We start from the raw sequence: 15,678 nt of genomic DNA on the forward strand, positions 1-15,678 counted from the left end.
ATGGGACCCTGAAGACAGCTCTGATTTTTTAAACCAGACCAGAAACCGAGCAATCCCTGGTCCAGCACCCCCAGAGGGATCGTTTCACTTGGAGGACTAAGTGACCACGAGCATATTTAACGTCCCCTATTCACCATTAATGAAGACAGTGGATCTTCAACCAGTGAGGATCGAACCCGGGACCAAATAAATAAATATTTTAATGAATAATATAACAGCCTCAGACAGAGATAAAGTAATTTAGTTTATGTTATTAAAATTAAAGAAATTGCCATAGCATTTGTACTATGTTACAGTTGTATAACTTTTGAAGTAGAAAAAAAAAGAGAAATTTACTTTAAATATTAACTGAGTTCAGACAATTTTTGCAATATTCAAACAAACTTGCATCTGATGTGGCATAAAATGACTTTAGGGGGTTCAAAAAATTTAATTTCAAAGAAGTAGAGTTAAGTATAAGTTAAATCAATGTTTGCTTACCCACAGGGACGTTACAGGCTATTTTCGAACACAGGCAAGACATCGCCCCCCACCCCACCCTCCTCAAAAGAAAAGAAAATATTCTTCGAGAAATTTGATGACATAATTACCAGGACCTTTCAAAATATATCTCACAGAAAATCAACAAAAAACATGCCCACATACATACATAATTATCCATAGCAGCCGGAAGGGGGGGAGGGTTGTTCGCAGTGGGTGACTCTCATCTTGAGGGTAACACACAAAGTGGATTTTCAAGAGTTTATAAAAACAAGAGTTTATTAATACTCAAATTCTGAAGTATCTATTTTTTTAAATTAATGTCAAAGAAGCTGCCTGCTTTGTCTAGTGGTCAGAGAAGCCTGACTGTGACAGGAAGGTCCGGTTTCCAATCCCAGCTCGGGCATGGACTCTCTCCTGTCCTTAATTCTTTCTTTGTGTGAATGTACTGTAAATGGTTGCCTACCCTATAAACAAGTCCTTATGGCATGCGTGTACTGTAGAAGTTCGACTTCACACCAAATTACGGTACCGTTGGATAAGTGAAGCAGCGCACCCCGAATTAGCAGCCTAGCTGGTACTTGGCACACAACAGCGTCAAAGAAATTGTAAAATTGAGTCTGTGAGTGTCCCACCTCTAGCGGACCTCTAACCCCTAGTCTTGAAATGTGGTATGGAATTATTTCAGGTTCCGGTGGTTTGTACTTTGGAGCATTTTTTTTTTTTTTTACTTAGTTTTGGCTTAGATGCTCTAGACGATTTCTAAATTTTAGCCCAATATTGAGAAAATAAATTCGCTATTCGTTGCTAATAACGTTTTTCAAATCTGGTAACCCTGATACAATTTTGAAATTATATTAAGGTATTAACCCTGTATGGATTCTAGAATTCTAAAGGCAGGTTCAAAGTCTGCATTGAGGAGAAATTGTAAAAGTGTGCATGTCTACTCCTCTTTGGAAAGTCGGCTTTTTGTAGTACACACATTTTTAGTTGCCATTCATGAGTTAACACTCATAAAAATGGAAATGTAGAATAGTATAACAAGATGTAGGGGTCGATTCAGGTTTTATTTTATTTTTTGGGTCCCCGTTTTGTGAAAAAGCAAATATTTTTGTGAATTTTCTTTACCTTTGTAAAACAGAAATTATCGTGAATTTCTCATTTTTTCCCCGAAAAAAGTTTTATATCAGGTAAAGCGTTAAATGTATGTAACAGATAAAAATTTAAATGTACACAATGTTTTTTTTTCTCAGAAAGAGCTCTGATATGAAATTTTTTTAGCATGATTTGCTCTAAATCCTGACCTTTCAGTACCAAAATGGATTATAGTTTAAATTCAAGATTTCCCATGACTTTCAAGGACATCCAATATATATATATATATATATATATATATATATATATATATATATATATATATATATATATATATATATATATAATTTAAAAATATTTGGTCATTAAAGCAAAATCAACCAGGTGGAATATTAGCAACAAATTCAACCTTGGTTGGTGCAACCACTGTCACCAAGTTTGGAAAAAGGGAGGGGGAGGGGGTAGGTTTTTACTTCTTTCATAAAAAAATAAATAAATAGAACCTTGCACATTCTGAAAAAGAATTACTAAAAACCTATTTGTTTACAAACAAATGCATTTTGGAAAATTTAAGTTAAAATTGGTTTTTGAGTTGTTTCAGAATAAATAAATGAGAAGTCGGCAGGAAACTGAATTCAAGATGAAAGTTTTTAGCCTCCAAAGCAATGAGGATCAATTATGTAATTGTGCGGATAAAATCTCACTTCTCAAGAAACTTTTTTTTTTTTTTTTTTTTGAACATGATTTATGACACATTTTATGGGCGAGTTTAAATCCATAAAATTGCAGTCTTTTTTCGAAAAAAAAAATCAACAATCAAGAATAAGTCGCAAATAAGTTTTAATTTATAGTCATAGGCCCTCATGCAGGTAAGGAGAGTAGGGTAATTGCCTCCTGACTCTTAAAAGTTAAGGGACTTGACCCTTCTCTTCTCCAAATTTAAAAATTATTGACCAATCAAAAAAAAAGTTTTTGCAGGGTGGATCGATTTATTTTATGAAAGTAATTTACTTTGAAAATAAAGTATACCATAATTCTATAGTCTGGCCGATTTTTTAAGTGAAAGTAATAAAATCCAACAATATAACCCAATTTTGGAGAAAAAAAAATTAATAATCAGCTGTAGAGCCTACATCTCCACCTACATCTTTTTCGCAAGCATAAAAGTTACAAAAACTGTCAAGATGGGAATTTTTAAAGAAGAAATTAGTTGTGTCCCAAATTTGGTATTTAAGTAAAATAAAACAATAGAATACAATTTTTTTTTTAAACTTTTTTTTCCACGTCAATAGTTTAAAAATACAAAAAATTATGATTTTTTAAGAAATAAAATAAAAAACTTTTACTTAATTTAAGAATAATTTCTTTTTCATTCTTAACCCTCTGAAGGTCCTGGGCCATGAGTAAGTTTCGAGAAATTCTTCAACATGAAAAATTTTTCCCGGAGTTACCTGCCATGTAAGTCAAGTGTTCAACCCTCATTTCAATGCTTAGCTACGACCCTGCACCTTGGACCGTTTGACAACGAGCATTTAGAATCAGAAAAATATGTGTAAAACACTTTTGAAACATGCTCCCTATGGCGTGATAAGACCTGGAAAACCATTGGAGAGTTAAGCAATGAGTAGTAGTTTTCTCAAATATGACTGCAAAATACAAAAGAAGAACCCCAAGTGAAAAAATATCTCATTTCATATTCCAGTGTCACATTTCACTGGAAATATAACAGCATTATTTGGTAAATTAAAATTTGGATTTGTTTCTTATATTTTCACCTTAATTCAAAGCTTTTAAAAGCAAAATAATATTTGCATTAAAAAATACTACCTGGTTGTCCTTAAAAATACAACTGCTATACAAACAGCACACACAGGATCATGCTCCATTATGATGCCTATTCTTTAGGAATAAGAATGCATAGCATCATTTGAATCTGAGTGGAACAAAATATTTTTTCCTGTTAAAAAAATTTTGATCTGAAATATTTGTTCTAAATTACACAGTATACTGTCTGGATATACTGTAGTGCTATAGGACCATTTTACAGTATTTTTTCCAAATGTCGAGTTCGCAACATGACACGCTTTTTGCCATAACAGGGCTCATAGCAAGTGGAAAAAAATATGGGCAGCTCTCAAAAGGTGGGAGCAAACACAGACTTCAACTTTGAAGCTTCAACACCAAATAACTTTCATTTTAATTAACTCTAAAATTTTTGAGGTAAATTATAATGCTGTATAGAGACAAGAATTGACATAAATTATGGAAAAAAAAGCTCATCAAATGCCCTTAAAAAATATTTTCTTTGCTAAATGGCACAATTTTGGACATACCAAAACGTTAACTGAGCAAATGTACCATTAAAAAAAATTTTTTTTAATTATTTCCATACGTTTCAAAAAAAAAATTAAAGGCATGAATCTTACACTGAATAATTTTTTGTTAATATTTTACACAAATAACAAAAGTAAAGACAGATTATTTACTTTGTAAACAATTTTAGAAAAAAGTAAGTTTGAAATTTGATGCACGTCCAAAAGTTACGATCTTTACAATGCTATTATTTGAGAACTAAGTATATGATGTTTTCGTTTTAAACGTATTTATCGATCCTCAGAATCAGTTTTTAATTGTTTAAAAGTGTTTTCATAAGCTTTTATGCAGTATCTTAGAAGAAAAATAATTTTTCTTAAGCATACATGTGAGATGTCCAAATGGCGTTACGATCTTGACGCCGATAATTCTGTCCGTTTATTTATAATTTTTTTATAATCCACTGTCTTCTAACATCAATAAAAAGGATTATTATGATGTTATCTTTTTTAATCTATTGGTATTTTGCATAATTAATACGTTACACATTGAACAATACTTAAATTACAGTAGAAACATGGCTTGTTATGATCGAACGAAAGCCATTTTGCACGAAAATCGCCAAGCAAACCTCTGTTGGCGTCAACACAGTATACGATAAGCTAAAGGTTACCAGATAGGGATTCCAGTTTGACAAATGTAGTTAATCGTCCGCTGCACCAGTTTTGGCGCCCTTATCACCTGCGCTAGCAATTTTTTTTCCCCGCCGCTTTTATTATTTTAGAATTTTTTTTTCTCTTTTTTCTTTTAAACATAATTTAACGATCTCCAAAAAGAAATACGAATTTCTTTTTCCAATATTTTTTTAAGACATCGTTTTAATTCTTATGACATTAGAAAAAATATTCATTATTAAAACTGATGTCACTTTTTACATTCTTTCTTAAAGTATATTTTGTTTATTTTTCCTTTAAAAATATATATGTCGTATTTGTCTATTTTTATTCCTTATTTGTCCCAATAAATCAAACTACAAGTTTGTATAATTATTTCCATGAAGCTTTTTTCTACCTTTCATCAACTTCTTCAAAATCATTCCAAAGCTTTATTATATGTAAAGAGCAGTATGTATAGCCATTCAAGTACTTCATTAATATCCTCTTTATCATTAAATTGCATAATTCAAAAAGTAGTAAATAAAATTTTCATTGGAAAAGTTAAAAATCAGATTAACAGTTGTCAAAAATGGTGAAACTTACATTATGATGATGTCCAAAATCCGTTACCTACAGGACAACAATGTCCAAAATGTGTTACCTACAGACTGCTAATTTAATTTGCTAATTAACAACTTTTACAAATACCTGCTGTCTTTTCATGTTCATATATTGTGTTCTAGGTATGCATACTATAGAATAAAAGCAAAATTGATATCAAATTTGAAAATTTTTGAAATTGCTCAAAGTTAACTTTTTTGTTCCCACCTTTTGAGAACTGCCCATATACAGGAGTTTAAAAGGAAAAATATAGGAGTTTGATATCAAAATATATAGGAATTTCGAAAAAGTATAGCATCTAATATGTTTGGAGCACCGTATAATACAAATCAGAGAACCAGTATCAATACAATTCTATTATGCATGATGTCATAGCAATGTGAAGATTCACAGATGGTGAGAGCAAATGAATTTTTGTACCCACATTCACTTATATGAGTCATGTTTGTTTAGGACAGTTTTAATTCAAATAAGAAATATTCTGCGAGCATGTTTCTTTTTTTTTTTTTTAAACATGGAATTCTACATACAATATCGGAGAACTTTATTAAATTTTTGGTCAAACGAGATATCATTAGAAGTATACCGCATACTAAAACTATCAATTCTCCGATTATTTAAAGAATTTTATCACAAAACAGTATGAAAAAGCAATTACAAAATTCAAATTTTAACTTACGTGCTTCGAAAAATCAGGAATGAGAGTGGTCAGAGAGCAAGAAGGAGGAAATCCAAAAAAAAATTTTTAAAAGGTCCAAAACCACATCAAAATAGAACCTGGAAGCCATGATATTCAAAAATTCAATAAAAAATGGCTAATTTACCAGTTTTAAAGGTAATACGTATTTAATTAAGTACAAGTAATAATTTTGTACAGTTTACTGCATTGTACCATTTCTTGCAAGAGTGTTTAATAATAAAAAAATCTAAATTTTGAAAAAGAGGCAACAATTTCTAACCCCTGAGATATTGAACAAAGGGTTGGGGGAGTCAGAGGTCAATCTTGGCTGCATCACACAATAGTGTTAACTTTTCATATTTTTAGAGAAAAATACATTTTTTTCATTAAAAACATTTGAGTTTATAGTGTTAAACAGGTGAGAACATAAATTTTAAAATTAGGTCTGTTTGTAAAGTAAAAATTTACAACGGAGAGAAAAATCTAAAATTTTTTTATGTGGTAGAACATTCTTTTCATAGTAAGAATTGAAAATAAATAAATATATATGTATATGAATGACTGGTTATCTTTTCCCTAGCACTGGAACCCAAAATTTGTCTTTAAAAACTTCCTAATATGATTTTGGAATCAAAAGAACAACTTGCAGCCGCCTCATTTAATCATACAATCTCAAAACTTTTAACAGGCTATAAAGCCTAAACGGTTTGAGATTTACCATAAATACTGTTTTACTTTCTTAAATACACAAAAAAATAACCAAGCAAGTTTCAATAAAATTCGAGACTGTGGGTGCTATGCCACATTTTTTGATTGACTTGTGCATTTTTTCCAAAATAAATTAAAGAAATAAAAATATTAATGAATTATGAACAAAATAAGCAGATATAAGGTAGCATATAGTAAAAAACCACCCAACATTAAAAATAATTGAAATACTTGCAGGATGCAAAAAGATTGAAATCTCAAGCGATACATGCAAATTTTGGCGCAACACGTGTTTGACATCGTTAGCATGGTTCCAAAACATACGTTTTTGCCAGAGATCGCGGAGAATGAAGATTCAAAGGAGAAAAATAGAAAAAATAAGAAATCGGAGACCGAAAATTTGAAAAAATTGTATTTTTTTTCCGATTTTTGAGAAAAATAAGGCCTGATAGAGGCAAAAAAAGGAGGAAAAGGAGGAAAGGTCCTAAAAGTCAACAGAAAAAGCCGGAATTCTGGCAAAATCTCATCCCTGAAAAATGCATCTCTTATTGATTGCTAAAACTAGGTAATAACTAATTTGGACATTCTTTTTTTGATGTCATAAATCTACACATAATCCTTGGCATTGGTACTTCATTGCTAACAGTAACGGTGAAAAGTCCCGTCGACTCTTGTCTCACTGGTTTTGTTGGACATATCATGAGAAAATAATTACAAAAAGCGCTGCCTCCCCTTTGTTTCATTATTTACAGAAAAAAAACTGATTTTACTAAACAAAGGCAAAGAAAAAAAAAAGACTCCACTAATGGATCAGGTTTGTGGGAAATGATCAGTCTTATAAGCTTGATTCATTTAAGCAGCAAGTTTTATTCATATATTTTTTAATGTTAAAACTATTTTTCAGGGATGTCCACAGGGGAGGATTTATGGTGCAAGTTGCGCCATCAAAATTTTTGGGGGGGATTCTAATTTTTTAAAATTCATTTAGTTTTCGAGGAATTGATTCATTGAAACTTTGCTGATTCAATTACCTGGCACACACTGTAACAGCATTATCCATAACTTACAGTAAATGTGTGTATATATACACATATGTATAAAGGGTGAATTTGACCTAATCTGCCAAATGAAAGGGGCTGTTAGAAGAGCCCAACTGGAGCATAGAACCATCCATTATTCTCTCCAATTTGTAACCACAACCGAGTAGATAGAAAAAAATGAGCCAAAAAAACATTTCTGAGATGAAGGCCGATTTCTGAAATTCTTGGAAAATCTACACACAAAATTAGTACATATTTGAAAAAAGCAGAAAAAATCCTATAAAATGACACTTTTTTGATCGAGATAGTTACATTTTTCAGCGAGTTACAAGCTTTGAAACATTTGAAGTACTCAAAGTTGAATTGGTACCAAAATCTGTACAAGGCATTTTCAAAAATAATCGTTTGAGCTACAACCAGTCATTTGACCTACATGTAAGAAAATTAAAAGCTTTCAAAATCTTTACAGCAGTACACTTAAAGTTAACAGGTTAAACTATTAAAATTTCAAAGCATAACTCATTAAAATAAAAAAAATAATTGAAAACAAGTTAAAAGTTGCAAGTAAAGCCATCTATGTTTTGTATATTTCACAAAAATAATCAAACAGAAGTTTATTACATGTGCCAAAGTTAAAGATCTAAGCATGCACAGTGCAGGGGAGAAAGAAGAATGGATCAAAGAATTTTGCATTTTTGGGTAACATTTACCATCTGACAAAAAAATATAGGAGAACTATGAGCCCTGCATAACTATTTAATTTACTGTTTGATTAGCACATTGTTTTGTTTTGAGTTTATGTGTTGGTAGGATTATCACAGAATAAAATTTTGTTCTAATCAAACACTAAATTAAATAGTTATGGCAAAAAAAAAGTGTCATGTTGTGGACTCTACATTTTGTCAAGCTGCTGTGAAACGGCCCTAAATGACTTAGTGTTTTATGTTAAGCATGTTTGTGTTAAATTTATTTCACTATATATAACGCAAAACCTTTGGTCCCAAGGCATGTGTTAAAAGTCTTCTACTCTATTTACTGAAATAAATAACTAAAATGACATTGCAACTAGTGTAAGCTAATTTTTAACTGATTAGCAACCATTTCAAATGAACATAAACACAACATTTCTCAACAAAATTCTGAGAAAAAACCTAAATAAGTATATCGACCATTCTTGACCTATCTGCCATTAAAAATTTTTGCATTTTATCAGGATGTTCTGCATACAGTGAATTCTTCATTCTATCCACTATTTATTAACCGACTTCAAAAAGGAGGCGGTTATCAGTTCATACCGTATGTATTTTTTTTTTGTTTGTCCACTCACAGCGTCTCACCTAGTGAACCAATTTTGATGATTATTTTTTTAATGGATAGGGGATGGCTCAACTTAGGTCCCATTACTTTGTTTGACCACATTTGTCCTTTAGAAAAAAAGTTATGGGCAAAAAACAATAAATTTCATGCAATTTCCCTATTAGATTAAATATGAAACCCATTGTTATGAAAGTTTGGTGCCATACAATAGTAACATTAATTGTAATGATAATTTTGACTGAAGGCTTCTCTGAAGCGAGCATCAAATTTTTTCAAGGGATATTTCGATAATGGGGAATCTGGCGCTGTCGTCTCATTTTTGGCGTAAATAATTTTATTTTAGTAACCCTGCTGATTTATAGTAACCCTAAGTGAATTATCAAAATCTTCCTTTCTTCGGTGCTATTGCTCCATAGTAGGGGTAAACCTAACCTGGAAGCGAGGTGATGCAATGATTAGGATCTGCTTAGCCTTCACAATGCTACCATTAGGTTTGCCTCAACTACTCTGTAGTATTTTTATCGTTATCATCTATGCCGATAACAGAGGATCGGGGCTAAGTAAGAAAATCGCCCAATCCAAAGTTGCGGGTGTGACATTTACACTAACTAAATTAGTCATCAGCAAAAATATTTTAGAGTATAGGTTTCAATTTTTATATTTTTCAATAAAGATCACTTGCAGGTACATTGATGCCAATTTGCAAGTTGATTGATATTTTATTTATTTTTTAAAAAATTAATTTCTACCCGTTGCGGGTGTGACGTAAAAAGGACATGCATTTTCACCTTGCAATCAAAACATTCAAAACTCTGTGAATTATATCAACTGATCAAACTGTTTTTTTTTAATGTTAGACAGTAATACTTAACAAATTATTCTATACAAAAATTTAGATACTCACTCAATTAGTTTCACTGTAAAAAATATTCAAAGTTGCCGTTGCGGGTGTGACTTGTGTGGCCAATAAAATAACAACATACACAAATAGTTATCAATCAGACATTTTATGATTAGCACAGTAATAAATTAGAGAAATTGCAAATAACTAAGGAAATTTTTTTTACATAAATCTCATTTCCAATCTAGAATTGATGATTTCAGGGGGTGTTAGTTTTCTTATTACAATGTTCTGTTTCTTCCATGATATGTCTGACTGATTGGGCCAGATGTATACATGTTCTGAAGGTTTTTTTTTCTAAGTATTCTACTTGTATGTCTTCTTCATCTATTTGCTTGATTTGACCTTTTTTTTTTTTTTTTTTTTTTTTTTTTTTTTTTGAGAAAACAAAACTAATTCTACAAAATCTCCAATAGCATTTATATTACCAAGGGAGATCGTTTCCGACTGAGGCAGCAATGAAACTATCTTCAGTGCACTTTCTGCAGTTAGTGCCTGCCACTTGAATTGTACCCATATCGATCGGTACAACATGGTGTACCGATTGTAAGTTTGGTATAGCTTTGTACAAGATAGCAGCGTGCGTGAAGCATTTTTGCAACATCTTTTGTGATGTCACTCTCCGCAGAATAAAGTACTCTGATTTTTTTAAGAGCCTTTTCTGCTCAAATGGCAAAATCCGATGCAGAATTGACTGTTGCTCTACGCTGTAACGGCAAGTGATACCATTTTTTATTTGTTACCGCACCAACACCATCCACAGCTCCTTATCTATGAGTCCTTGCAAAGTATGACCATGCAATTTTAATGTTGTAGTCTCTATGGTTGTATGACATTAACAGAAGATTGTACCTGTCTATGGATTGCATTACCAAAGGTTTGATTTGAGCTCTTCAAAAAATTGCCATCGACTCTGCTTCTACAGCTGGAGATGGTGTGGCCCCTTTTGTCGAAAATTTCTTTCTCTCTCTACACTTTCTCTGCCTCACATTCTGGTTTTGCCTCTACATTTTCTTTTCTTTCATGGCCACAGATGTAATTTTTTAAAGTAGTTTCTTTGTAATTTCTATTCTTGCTTTGTTTCTTTCCCTTTCTTTTAGAAAATATTCCGAGTATTTAGCCGAGTTTTCTTTCATCTTTTTACGATGATTTCGGAATCTTTCAGTGCTGTTCATTCTTCTGCAAAAAAAAAAAAAAAAATGTGTAAAGTGAATAAATATAGCACTACAAGTCCCAAAATATATTGTTGAACATTTTTTTTTCTTTTTTTTGAAGTTCTTTGAATTTTTTAACCCCAATTGAAATTAAAAACATTAAGTTTTGATTCATTTAGAACTTGAACTGACAGAATTTTATACAAAGTTTTTTTAAATAAATATTGTAATAAAAGTTTCATTACTATTTTTATTATTTCTTTATATTTATTTTGAATTTGAAGTAAAAAATAATCTGTCTCTAATATTACATTTTTTTTTTTAAAGTAAAGGGGGAAAAAGTCAAATGCTGAAAGCAAAATTATGCATTTTTATACATATTAAAAAAGATAAAATATTGTTTTGGTTTTTTAAAGTTTTATTTAAAAAAAAAACAAATCTTACCTTATTGATTAGTTGCCTTAATTATAAATCAAGAAATACAAAAATGTTTCTTAGGAGAACCAATAATATAGAATACCAAGCTAAATAAATCAACTGCACATGCTCTAAAGATACTAATTATGAATTAACTGGTGTCTAGACAAATAAGTCAAAGGCCAAAGGTTAGGTCAAAGGTTAAAACATTAGTGCTGTCATCTACATGCATTCCAGAATTACATTTGTGTTTAATTTAAAAAGATGTTGCGGGTGTGACTTTAACTAAATGTCACACCCGCAACAGGAACATGTCACACCCGCAACGCTTAATAACTCCAATTAAAACAGTAATTAATTTTTTTTGTGTTTGTTATTCAAAGTACTTTAGTAAACTATTTTAGAATACAAAGTTTCAAAACTTTTAGGCAAATAAATTTTTCTGTGGAAATATAAATGCATTTTTTTGTTGCGGGTGTGACACAATAATTAAGAATAATTAAATATGCTTACCTTTTGTAGTGAAGATTAGTAGACATTTCTCTTCAGAAAAAAACTGTTGCTAATGAATGTCAGATTATGTGTGAAACTTTATAGATTTCTAGAATTATTTGTTCAGCTGTAATAGACCATGCAACATAAGCAGTTTTGGTGCAATCTAGTTCGCACTAATATAGTTCCACTTTAGTAATTAAAATAAGAATGTTAATGACATAAATGAAAATTTTTTTCAATAAAATATGAACTAGTATACTTTTAACAGTGTGTATGCAAAATTTCAACCATATTGAATGAAATTTGAATTTTCATCCTCATGTCCACTTTTTTTTGGATTGGGCGAAATACAGGATTGCATCATGAGCAACTTAGATGCTGTGAAATGTAAATTAGTTAGGAAAAACGCAATACTTAAATGGTTATAATTAAATTAACTACACATGATTTCCAGAGAGGAATAAAGATAAGATTTTAGTGCCAATTGCTTAAAGTTTAATGCGTGTCAATAGTTTTTTTTTTTTTTTTTAGTATGGAGCATTTTTAAGAAAAAAATGTGAAGTTTCGTGATGGTAACTTCTTACTATTTCTGAAATACCTACATTTACACTAAAAAGAATAAAATAAAAAAATTTTGAAAAAAAAAATAGAACCGACTTCAAAATTGTTCTAAAAAGTGAAAGATAATTTTATTCTTTAAACACCATCGATAATGCTTTTAAACATAATTTTTGAAGTTGGCGCAAAAACAATAGATAAAATCATTCACAGCCATAACTCAAATACAACTATAAATTTAACCAGGCCCAGTTTCTTTACTATCACATACATTATGCATTGATGGCATCATATTTGAATAATGATATAGATGTTTCGTTCGTAACTTTGGATGCTTTTCGGATAAAAAATATGAACGAAGCATGGTTACACTTGATTTTACGTTTTGTTTTTGCGCCAACTTCAAAAATTATGTTTAAAAGCATTATCAATGGTGTTTAAAGAATAAAATTATTTTTCACTTTTTAGAGCAATTTTGAAGTCGGTTCTGTTTTTTTTTTTTTCAAATTTTTTTTTAGGCTTCGAAAGATATTTGTACAATACAGCATTTCACTGAACCATAAAAAACAGATTTAATCTACACTAGTGCTGGTTAAAGAAGTTTAAACATGCGTTATTTATAAGGCCATATTTGGGGTGTAAAGAAAAAAATTTACATCACAATGGAATTCCAACTGTGACGGAGACATTTTTTACCCAAGATTGCTATGCGTACATAAGGTAGTCATTTATGTTTTCCTTAAGACGGGACAGGTAACAAATTTATCATGTTTTTTTTTTTTTTTTTCTTTCTTTTATTATTATTTTTAAAATCTCGTATTTTCTAGTTCTCTTATTACAGAACAGAAATGAACACTTAAAAAAAAAATTTTAAGTCAATGCATGAATTTGCTAGAGTGCATTTGGTGTTGATATAAAAAAGAATGAAAATCTTGGTGGGATTTCTTGCAGTTTATTTTTACAATCAACACTGCTTTAAGAACTGTGATTTGCACTAAACTGTGCTCTTAGGCTAATCCAAAGTATGCAAAAGCTCAAACGTAGGGGAAAACGTAAAGTAATATTCAATTACCAGACGAAGGTTCCCATTCTTAGAATTATTTAAACTATACCACCTAAGGACTTTCGATTGAAACATTCCCAGTGTTAAATTCTGTCACTTCAGAAAACTGGATAATTGAACGTCTTGTGATTATATGCGGGGACAACGGAACAGGCTTCCCGAAAACGGGAAAGCGAAAATGGTTATTGGTCACCTCATGCATGCACACACACACACACAATAACTATTTCAAAACAAACTGAACTCACCGATAATTATATTAGTTGAATTCTGAAGCGTTACGAATATTTTTTGCAAAAACCAAGCAAGTGAACACGTATTTGAAAGAACTAAACAGAAGTGTTTTTGATCTTGTTCACAAAAACATTGAAATCTTTTAAAAAATCCTAGTTCATATTAAAAACAAACATACCATGCACATATGCTGCTGCGTCGTACAAGTCGGCTCGGCACGGCAGACGATTTCTTAGTTATCGATTACGATTGTTTAGGGATGTGTTCGAATGAGCCAAACCGTAAACCGTCACTTTCCGGAGACATAGGTTGCGTTCAACAATCTCAACCGGTCAGCCGGTGATTAATCGGTTACTAACCGCAGCGTTCTATATGATCTATCGGTTATCGCAACTGTTACCGTTTACAACCGAATAGGGTCTATTCACGATTTGGGTTCGAGGTTAGGGGAAACCACGTGATCCGTGAGTTTACATTTTGAATATCAATGCTAAGTACCGGAAAAGTTCGCCTTTAAAATTCAGGATTAAAATTATGTTTTTGTTGTTTTCATGCTATATTTTTGGTTTGGGAGAAAGATTACATTGTGCTGCGCTTCTGTTTGGCACTCGAATGTGGGAATAGTGAATCAAGATCATGTTGTAGCGTAAAATGTAGACGCTTCCATACCTGTCATTAGCTCGATCCATAGTCTTAAGAGAAAGCGTGTAAAAAGTCAATCGGATTCGCCTTAAGTATTCTGTGGTCTTTTATTTAGTTCTCATTGTTGATTTTAGTGAATGTGCACTATAGGCGTAAGAATCAAAGAATGTTTTTAAAAAAAATGTTTACAAGCCTTTTTTGTTGTCATTCCCGCATCGTTCCTTTGAAGTCAATATAATACGCTACTGCATCAAACGAACTTTATTATGGAAACATCGATAACAAAATGGGCAGCAAAAGAGAGTGCTAGTATACTTTAAAATCTACCATACTCTATTGCTGACTTTTTTGTTCTATATGCTACATTTTTTTGGTTTTCGATAGGTAAGTAAGTTCTTATTCTATGTTATTTCAATTATGGTGTTTTGATGTTCAAATTTTTACATTCGTTTCATTTGCTTGCGTAATGTAACAATCAGGATGTATTGATATTGTTTGTTGTTATGGTAAAAAACTCCATTAACAATTGAAGTTACTTGATTTTTTTTTTTCATATTTTGCTGTTTCAAGTTGATGGATTTCATTGAATTCACAAACAATAATTTACACATTTACATTGCAGTACAACCTCAACCAAGATGTTGATGAAATTTAAAACTGAATTTAAATTCTCTTTAAAAAATTCTGCAAAAAACCACTGTATTTCTCTTCTCCAGAGTCTTAATTGTCATATCAAAACCAACAGCAAAAATGTCGGTGAGTAGAGTACCACAATGATACCAGCATGTGTTTTTTAATTACATTTGTTCTTTTTTCAACATTAATTGGCAAAATTAGCGAACAATATTTGTTGCTGGCTCGGAGGCCATGTCAGGGCGAGGGGGGAGTTCCCGACTAGTCCCCTGGTCGGGAACTAGGGCTTGGAATCTGAGGCATATAAATGTTACAAGTTTTATGAGAAGAGGGAGACCTGGCGAACAAACTGACAAGGGGCCCGCATCAGCTCTATGCAGCCCTGCGCTCGCCAAAATAGGGTTGACTCGGAATTGAATTGGGTTCACTTTGTGGCTCCTTCACAAAAATCTGCATTGTAAAAGCGGCCGTTTCACAAAATTCCACACCGTAAAAGCGGCTCATTCACAAAAATTCGCATCGTGAAATAAAATTCAAGATTTAGGTTCTCCCCTTGCCATGTGGCGCTCCAGTGTGACCAAGTGCCGACCCCCAAAAAACGGTTTTTGTGATTCTATCACTTGGACATTAACAATTGCCTTCTTATACAGTCAAACCTTGATATCTCAAACC

The 15,678-nt window shown here is 31.6% G+C and overlaps 1 protein-coding gene across 1 annotated transcript in view; it reads right to left on the reverse strand.

The window, feature by feature from the left end:
• The window catches only part of LOC129219434 (G-protein coupled receptor-associated protein LMBRD2-like), a 79,647-nt gene extending 65,739 nt beyond the window's left edge, over positions 1–13,908 (reverse strand). The window contains exon 1 of the mRNA XM_054853831.1: positions 13,746–13,908. The gene's annotated coding sequence lies outside the window, so the exon portion shown is untranslated. The remainder of the gene's footprint in view (positions 1–13,745) is intronic.
• Between the last annotated feature and the right edge of the window lie 1,770 nt (positions 13,909–15,678).

This window comes from Uloborus diversus, chromosome 3 (genome assembly GCF_026930045.1).
Source record: "Uloborus diversus isolate 005 chromosome 3, Udiv.v.3.1, whole genome shotgun sequence".
Lineage (NCBI taxonomy): Eukaryota > Metazoa > Arthropoda > Arachnida > Araneae > Uloboridae > Uloborus > Uloborus diversus.